Consider the following 8,470-nt stretch of genomic DNA (forward strand, 5'->3'; position numbering starts at 1 on the left):
TTGAACCTGTCAAAAGTTCAGGTCTCCTGTTTTCAGGTTTTTTGCGACACTGATTGGCGTCACCTGTCAAAAACTTATATTGGCTGTCGGTTTATAATTCAGTTACCTGGATTGGGTCAATTGCTGGTTAGCGTAACCTTCCAGTCAAAAGTTTGACTTGTTCCTCCTGTCAAAAAAAAAAGGTGAAATAAAAAGTAAAAAAGAGTGAGGCAAGACGATTCAGATAATCATATTCCCTCTTCAGGAGGGAAGAGGACCACACTGGAAAGAAGACAGTGGATAGGAAGGTACTGCATGGGAGAAGAAAGAGAGGAAGATGGAAAAACGGTTGATTGACTGAAGAATTACTACATGTAATGGGGCCGCCGTGGTACAGTGGAACCATGCGTGCTTTGGGATCCGAGGGGTCTCCAAGCGCACGGGTTCGAATCCTGTCCACGGTCCGAGTGCAGGTTGGGCTTCCTCACTCGGGGCAACGGTTTCCTAGCGGGTGGGCTTTGAGATAGGGGGTACCCAAAAGTATCCCCTTTAGCCCATAAATTCCCGTGGAAACCCCACATGGTATAAATAAAAAAAAATGTAGGTACGATCACATTAATTAAAATAATTGAGAGAGAGAGAGAGAGAGAGAGAGAGAGAGAGAGTTAATGTAGCGGGTATTTTTTTTCAAATTCCTTTAATTTCTTTTTTTTCTTATGTTCTTTGACCCATTGTCCATTCTCTCTCTCTCTCTCTCTCTCTCTCTCTCTCTCTCTCTCTCTCTCTCCCCCAGAACTTTCCCTGCCTATCACAAACCAAACTAAACATGGCAATCATAAACTCATCGTTCTCTCACCTTCTCCCCTTCTATCGCTCTTCCTATATTTTTCTCAGGCTGAGGTGAATACTACCCACCGACACTACCACCACCACATACTACTGCTGGAAAGAAGACCGACTCAGGAAGAAGAAAAAGGTGAAGATGATCAAACCGGTGAATGTCTGGGAGAATGAAAGAAAATTTTGAAATAGTTGTAGCGTTCCTCACATTATTATTATTTTTTTTTTAATCAGTCATAAGGTTAAGTAGATCTGTTTCTCAGTCAAGGCGAAGAGAATATCATACTTAAAGTATTTATTGGGTTTGAGCGAAGCGAGCGAAGATTGAAGACATGAACGAACAAAAGAAGGAAAGAGCAAGCACCATCTCTCCCACGTGGCGGTGGGCGTAAATCTCCCTGGCAGGCTGGCAGTGCTTCTTATCAGTCGAGCGCCTGGTCCTTCCATGACAGGTGTGCAGGCAGCGTTTATGCAAAGGCGGCAGGGTCTGTAAAAGTGTGCTGATATTAATTTACGGAAGAATATATGTTTTTAGTAAGATAATTCATACAGTATATCCCTTCCCGTTTCAATGTGTGACAGCGAACTGGGAGAGCAGCATGACCAAATAGCCCCATTGTATAAACTCGTGATGATTTATGCAGTGTTTTAGTCATATGTCTACGATATATTAAAACAAAATGAATATGAGATAGTATGGGTGGTTTCCTAGCGGAGCTGAGGAACAGTTTCTTGCGCACACGTTTGATTATAATTATCAGAGGGAACTTCAAACGTGCTCAAACCGAGCCTAATTTATGCCGTGAGAAAGACGATGATAACGGGAACGCTCAATGGGAATATAGCTCCATTGATCATACTACATATAAAGAAAAAAACAAAACGCATGAAAACCTTTCGAGGACTGCACAGTGCGAATGGAGCCTAATTGCATTCCTGGGAGCTACCCCGGTGACTGGCTTGCCTGCAGCACGTGAGGCGTCTCCTGCCAGAGGAAGACCCGCCCCCGTCCGATAAGAGGTTTCTAAACTTAAGATCGAGACATTTCCTTATCCATGATTTATTATTATTACCATTACATTATTTTTCACTGATGTATGTTATCGATCCATTTAATTATTTCTTTATTTATTGATTTGTAGTCCCTAAGCTTTCGTTTTACCTTTCCACAAACTGCATTTCATCAGAATCAATTCTTCGAAAACATTTTGTGCATCATGACCATGAAGGAACTCACAGGGATATACATGGGAAATATTTCTTCGTTTTTTTTTTTTTTTTTTTAATTGTAAGCATCATGGCTTGCTTTTTTTTTTTTATGGGTAAATACTTGTAATCGTATAACCCCAGCCACGTAGCAGACAGCTGGACGGTGGACCACGCCGTTGTATTTCAGAACAGTTTTGTCTTTCCAGCTGTGCAACACGGCACGGGTTTGCTTTGTGTACGCGACACAATTCAGAGACGAAACAAACAGAAAAGGTCAATGATATTTGACCTTTCCGTCGACCGTGCGTTGACCTTTCCTGTTCTCTGGGAAATTCACGTGCTATCCTTAGTACCGCGGGGTGTGGGCGTGACACAAACAAACAAACAAGTCTAAATCTGTTTGCTCGGCAATATTGTTCCTGGAAAATGCAGTTAAGTCACTGCTTCTAAAAACCAAAGGTTGCCAACCACCGAGAGAAAGATTAATAAACAATTCAACGCCTGACACACCCTTCGTGATTTACTAGGAAATCCCTCCCCTGCCTCTTTGCCTCCCTGTTTCTAGCTGCGTGCTGGCCCCTGCTTGATGTACTGCCTCCTGCTGCCTCCTCCTCCTCCTCCTCCTCCTCCTCCTCCTCCTCCTCCTCCCGCAATATGTCGCATTAGGTCATGGCTTGATTAACCATATCAGCCCATCTTTCATTCCACGTGATATAGTAGAGGTAGAGTCATGCGTTGCGACACACACACACACACACACACACACACACACACACACACACACACACACACACACACACACACACTTATTCACATGTTTCATTAAAGACCAATGTTGTTGCTTTGACCGAAAATCAACTTGCATACTATTCTCTCTCTCTCTCTCTCTCTCTCTCTCTCTCTCTCTCTCTCTCTCTCTCTCTCTCGTCATGAAAGAAGGTACTGAAAGCTTCCTTCTCTCCGTTACCTCTCCCAAACATGTGCTAATTAGATATATTTAGATATTACGACGCCCACCAAACATCCGCCGCATTTGTCGCCGAGAAAAACAAGCTCCCGACATGTGCACCCCGACACTCCGTTTTCTGTTACAGTGACGGATCCAGAAAGAAAAATAGACACCCTAAGAAATGGGGAATCACCCTGAGTGTTTAAGAGAAAAATGATGATAAAATAGTCACCGCTAATTTTACCGAGGAGAGAAAGTGGAGGTGTGGAGTAGGAGGAGAAAGAGGTGGTGACGGCGGCGGCGGCGGCGGCAGCAGCAGCAGCACCACCACCACCACCACCACCACCATCACCACCAGCCGCTCGTTTGCTCCCAGTCCCAAGATAGCGACGAGTTTATATATAGCAGCTGCCCCGCCAACCGCCTCCTGTCGACTAAATATACACCAAACACCTCCGTTATTGAAAGGTGCACTAATTAAACGCATTAACTCCACACTGAAAAACTTAGGCTTCGCACTCCGTCAAACAGGAGAAGAAAGGTGGTGGTGGTGGTGGAAGCTTAGAGTCAGGTGAGCTGAGGATAAAGAGTGCCAGCAAGAGAACCATGAGGGGGGAGGGGCTTATAGGTGCCAGAGAAGGGAGGTGGGGAGGAGGGATGGCAGCGTGACACAGTAAGGTGAGGCGAGGCACTTCATGGCGCCGGGACGAGTGGGATGGACCTGTGCTGAACCTCCGTGGCACTATAGAAGCTTAGGAGCGAGTGCCATAAATTGTAATCGTGATAAAGTGCAGTGAAATATTAAGATCTTGTGCGGGGACTGTTAGAATGGTGCTGTCTTTTGAAATGCAGTGTGTTGTAGTGAAATTTGGTGAGTCATTGCCGAATTGGTGACTAGATCGTGTGGTGAGAGAGAGAGAGAGAGAGAGAGAGAGAGAGAGAGAGAGAGAGAGAGAGAGAGAGAGAAAGTGCGTGTGAGGTCATGAAAGCTATATTATGCAGAGATAGTGGTGGTGATGATGTAGTGTTAAATGTGATTGGTGAGAGAATGTTTGAAAATGAAATAGTAATGATATATGTGTCTCTTAAGGTTATGATTTTTAATGATGCCTTGAAATAGCGCAAATTTTAGTGACTGTGTCTGGAAACTGACACGAAGAGGCGCAATGGAGAGACAGGTAATTGAAACTCGTGAAATTGTAAAGAAAAGAAGGAAGTAGGAAATGAAACAGAAATACTAACAAAAGGAGACAGAGAATAAGTCGAGAAAAAAAACATGTGAACTTGAATTGCCGTTTAAAGGATAAGCTTATAATTATATAGATATCAAAGGAAGCTTGTGATAAAAGGTGAAGCAAAGACAGTAAACAAGGAGAGTAAGAGATATTCGAGACAAAGGTCAGGGAAACACAAGTGATAAAGTAAGACGGAAGACTTTACATAAGTGCATGAAACCAAACGTATAAAAGAAAAGAAAACACGAAAAAAGTAGAATAAGGAAGGAGCATTTTAGAAAAGAAAAGTGATACAATCCGAACATAAGAAAGACTAGACAAAACAGAGAATTAAACAAAAGAAAAGAGAAGAAAACCAAACCACACTTAAGAAAATAAAAAAAAAGAAAAAGAGTTTGTTGTAGAAAAAAGAGAAAAACAAGGACGACGCATAATATAAAAACACACAATAAACTAAACAAAACGAGCTAGAAAAAAAGTAAGAAGAAAAAATATATACGGAATCTTAAGAAACAAATAGAAAGAAAAGGAAAATAGTAGAAACTAAAAAAAGCAAGTAGAAAATTAATTGATAATAAACTTTGATAAATGTATAGAAAATAAAGGAAAGGAAACAGAAGGAGAAAAACGATTATAAACAAAACTCTTACTGGTGAGTTAAGTAAAGACCAAAGTATCAGATAACAGAAGCAAATAATGTACAAGTTGTGATGGGCGTCGCGGGGGAGAAGAGAAAGAAGAGAGGCCACACCGTGTACTTGACTGACTCACTGAGGTATGACGGCCAGGCATTGTGAGGAGGCAGGCAGGCAGCGCGGGGCTTCCTTCACGCGACACTAAGGCGGTGGACATGAGGCACTGCTGCTACTCACTGGTCAGCCTCCACGACTTGCTGCTGTGAGGTGTGTGTGAAGAGAAAAGATGTGGTACTGGGGACTTGAAGTGTATGTGTGTGTGTGTGTGTGTGTGTGTGTGTGTGTGTGTGTGTGTGTGTGTGTGTGTGTGTGTGTGTAATTCACCTTGGTCACCTGCTGGTCACCCAGCCAGTCTTCCCCATTACGGAGCGAGTGTGTGTGTGTGTGTGTGTGTGTTTTCTTTTGTAACATATAGTCGTGGTGGTGATGGTGGTGGTGACATTGGCAGTGGTAGCGATGGTAGGAGTAATAATAATGTTAATAGTAACTATTGATATTGCTACTGATGTTGTAGCAGCAGCAGCAACAACGGCAGTAGGAGTAGCAATGATAGTTAGTAATGGTGGTCGTAGTAGTAGTAGTAGTAATAGCAGTAGTAATAGTAGTAGTGTAGTAGTAGTAGCAGTAGTAGTAGTAGTAGTAGTAGTAGTAGTAGCAGCAGCAGCAGCAGTAGTAGTAGTAGTAGCAGCAGCAGCAGTAACAGTAGTAGTAGTAGTAGCAGCAGTAGGTAGTAGCTTTTTTTTTTACTTCTACTGTGATATTACTGTTATTTTTGTTTTTGTTGTTGCTGTTGTTATTGTTGTTGTTGTTATTATTAATATTATTACAATTATTATTATTATTATTAATATTATTATTATCATTATCATTATTATTATTATTATTATTATTATTATTATTATTATTATTATCATTATTACCATTATTATTATTATTATTATTATTATTATTATTATTATTATTATTATTATTATTATTATTATTATTATTATTATTATTATTATTGTCATTATTATCGTCGTTATTATTATTATTATCATTATTATGATTATTATTATTATTATTATTAGTATTAGTAGTAGTAGTAGTAGCAGTAGTAGTAGTAGTAGTAGTAGTAGTAGTAGTAGTAGTAGTAGTAGTAGTAGTAGTAGTAGTAGTAGTAGTAGTAGTAGTAGCAGCAGCAGAAGCAGTAGCAACTGTGGTAGTTACTGCTGTAGTGGCAGGAATACACAGCAAAAGTACTCGTGAATGAAAGGAAGATGTGAACGGAAGCATTACCGCCACGCGCCAGGCACCACAGCTAATACGGGTGGTCATCGCCGCTTTCCGCCTGACAGCTTAACGCCCGCAACCCGCCACGCCAAAGCAGGCAGGCGCTCCCAGAGTATTGCATACTCAGCCAGCGCCGGACGTGCGGAGAGATAGCTGGATGGGCTTAGGGCCTGATAGCACTGATGTCACCTTTATGATATGACTTGTTGTTGTTATCATTAGTATGTCACCTTTGATGAATGGAACGGACTCAGTAATCATGTTGTTAGTGCTAAGTCAATAAGGAGTTTTAAAAGAAGATTAGACAAATTTATGGATGAAGATGATAAGTGGATTTGGGAAGTTTTGTCCACACAGGGACTGCCACGTGTAGGCCCGATGGCCTCTTGCAGATTCCTTAAATTTCTTTTGTTCTTATTTCATTGTTTTTCTTGTTGCATTGGATTAGTCTTTTGTTACAGGATATTCTGTGGTTTGATAGTAGTGATGTCAACATCCTGTGTTGTTAAGCACTGGGTTAGTATTGTAACATGTCAGTGCTCTCTGTTGTGTTGGACGATTGCAGAGTGTATGTGAAGGTGCCTTGTGTTTCTGGAGGCTAATCAACGCTGTTTTAGTAAGGAAAAGACATCGAACGTCGGAAAAGTGGTGATGTTCATGCTATCTATATGCCTTTGTCGTTCAGATAATAGTCGGAAAAAAACTGAAATATGACTGATTCGTGATCGCTCGCTGACCTCATGTTTTTTTTTTTTTTTTTTTACATTACAAGGGCACTGGCCAAGGGAAAACAAAGTGTGGGAAAAAAAAATCCCGCTGGTTGCCAGGCCCTGTTAAGAGGAAAGTAGGAGAAAGAGAAAAAACAAAAAAATCTAAAAGGAGGGTCCAGTTAACGTAAGAGGTGTCTTGACACTCCTCTTTTGAAAGAGTTTAAGTCATAGGCAGGTGGAAATACAGACACAGGTAGAGAGTTCCAGAGTTTACCAGTGTAGGGAATGAAGGAGTGAAGATACTGGTTAACTCTTGCATTAGGAAGATGGACAGAATAGGGATGAGAAGAAGTAGAGAGTCTTGTGCAGCGAGGCCGCAGGAGGGGGAAGGCATGCAGTTAGCAAGTTCAGAAGAGCAGACAGCATGAAAACAGCGGTAGAAGACAGATAAAGATGCAACATTGCGGCGGTGACTTAAAGAATCAAGACAGTCAGTTAGAGGAGAAGAGTTGATAAGACGAAAAGCTTTAGATTCCACCTTGTTTAGTAAAGCTGTGTGTGGATCCCCCAGACATGAGAGCCATACTCCATACACGGGCGGATAAGGCCCTGTACAGAGCAAGCAGCTGGGAGGGAGAGAAAATGGACGAAGACGCCACAGGACACCTAACTTCTTGGAAGCTGATTTAGCAAGAGTAGAGATGTGAAATTTCCAGTTTAGATTTTTAGTGAAGGATAGACCGAGTGTGTTTAATGTAGAGGAGAGGGAAGTTGAGTGTTATTGAAGAAGAGAGGATAGTTGTCTGGAAGGTTATGTCGAGTAGATAGTTGTAGAAATTGAGTTTTTGAGGCATTGAACAAAACCAGGTTTTCTCTGCCCCAATCAGAAACAAGTGAAAGATCAGAAGTTAGGCGTCCTATAGCATCTCGCCTTGAGTCATTTAATTGTTGTTGGGTTGGGCGTCTGTTGAACGCTGTTGAATAATGCAAGGTGGTATCATCAGCATAGGAGTGGATAGGGCATTGAGTCAGATTTAGGAGATCATTGATGAATAATAGAAAGAGAGTGGGTGATAGGACAGAACCCTGTGGAACACCACTGTTGATAGTTTTAGGGAAGAACAGTGACCGTCTACTACAGCAGCAATAGAACGATCGGAAAGGAAACTGGAGATGAAGGTACAGAGAGAAGGATAGAATCCGTAGGAGGGTAGTTTAGAAATTAAAGATTTGTGCCAGACTCTATCGAAGGCTTTCGATATGTCAAGGCCGACAGCAAAGGTTTCACCGAAGTCCCTAAAAGAGGATGACCAAGATTCAGTTAGGAAAGTAAGAAGATCACCAGTAGATCTGCCTTTACGGAAACCATACTGGCAATCAGAGAGAAGGTTGTGAGCTGATAGATGCCTCATTATCTTCCTATTAAGGATAGACTCAAAGGCTTTAGAAAGGCAGGAAATCAAAGCTATAGGGCGGTAGTTAGAAGGATTGGAGTGGTCACCTTTTTAGGGACAGGTTGAATGTGAGCAAACTTCCAGCAAGAAGGATAAATAGAAGTAGAGAGACACAGATGAAAGAGTT

General features: G+C 41.6%; 1 long non-coding RNA gene across 1 annotated transcript; it reads right to left on the reverse strand.

Annotated features, from left to right (window-relative positions):
• Positions 1-1,006: 1,006 nt before the first annotated feature.
• On the reverse strand, positions 1,007-5,154 carry LOC123511561. Its single transcript, XR_006676869.1, has 2 exons — positions 4,984-5,154; positions 1,007-1,306 (listed from the first exon to the last, which is right to left on the reverse strand). It is a non-coding gene; the product is annotated as an uncharacterized LOC123511561 (long non-coding RNA).
• Between the last annotated feature and the right edge of the window lie 3,316 nt (positions 5,155-8,470).

The sequence above is a fragment of the Portunus trituberculatus genome, chromosome 31, assembly GCF_017591435.1.
Source record: "Portunus trituberculatus isolate SZX2019 chromosome 31, ASM1759143v1, whole genome shotgun sequence".
NCBI lineage: Eukaryota > Metazoa > Arthropoda > Malacostraca > Decapoda > Portunidae > Portunus > Portunus trituberculatus.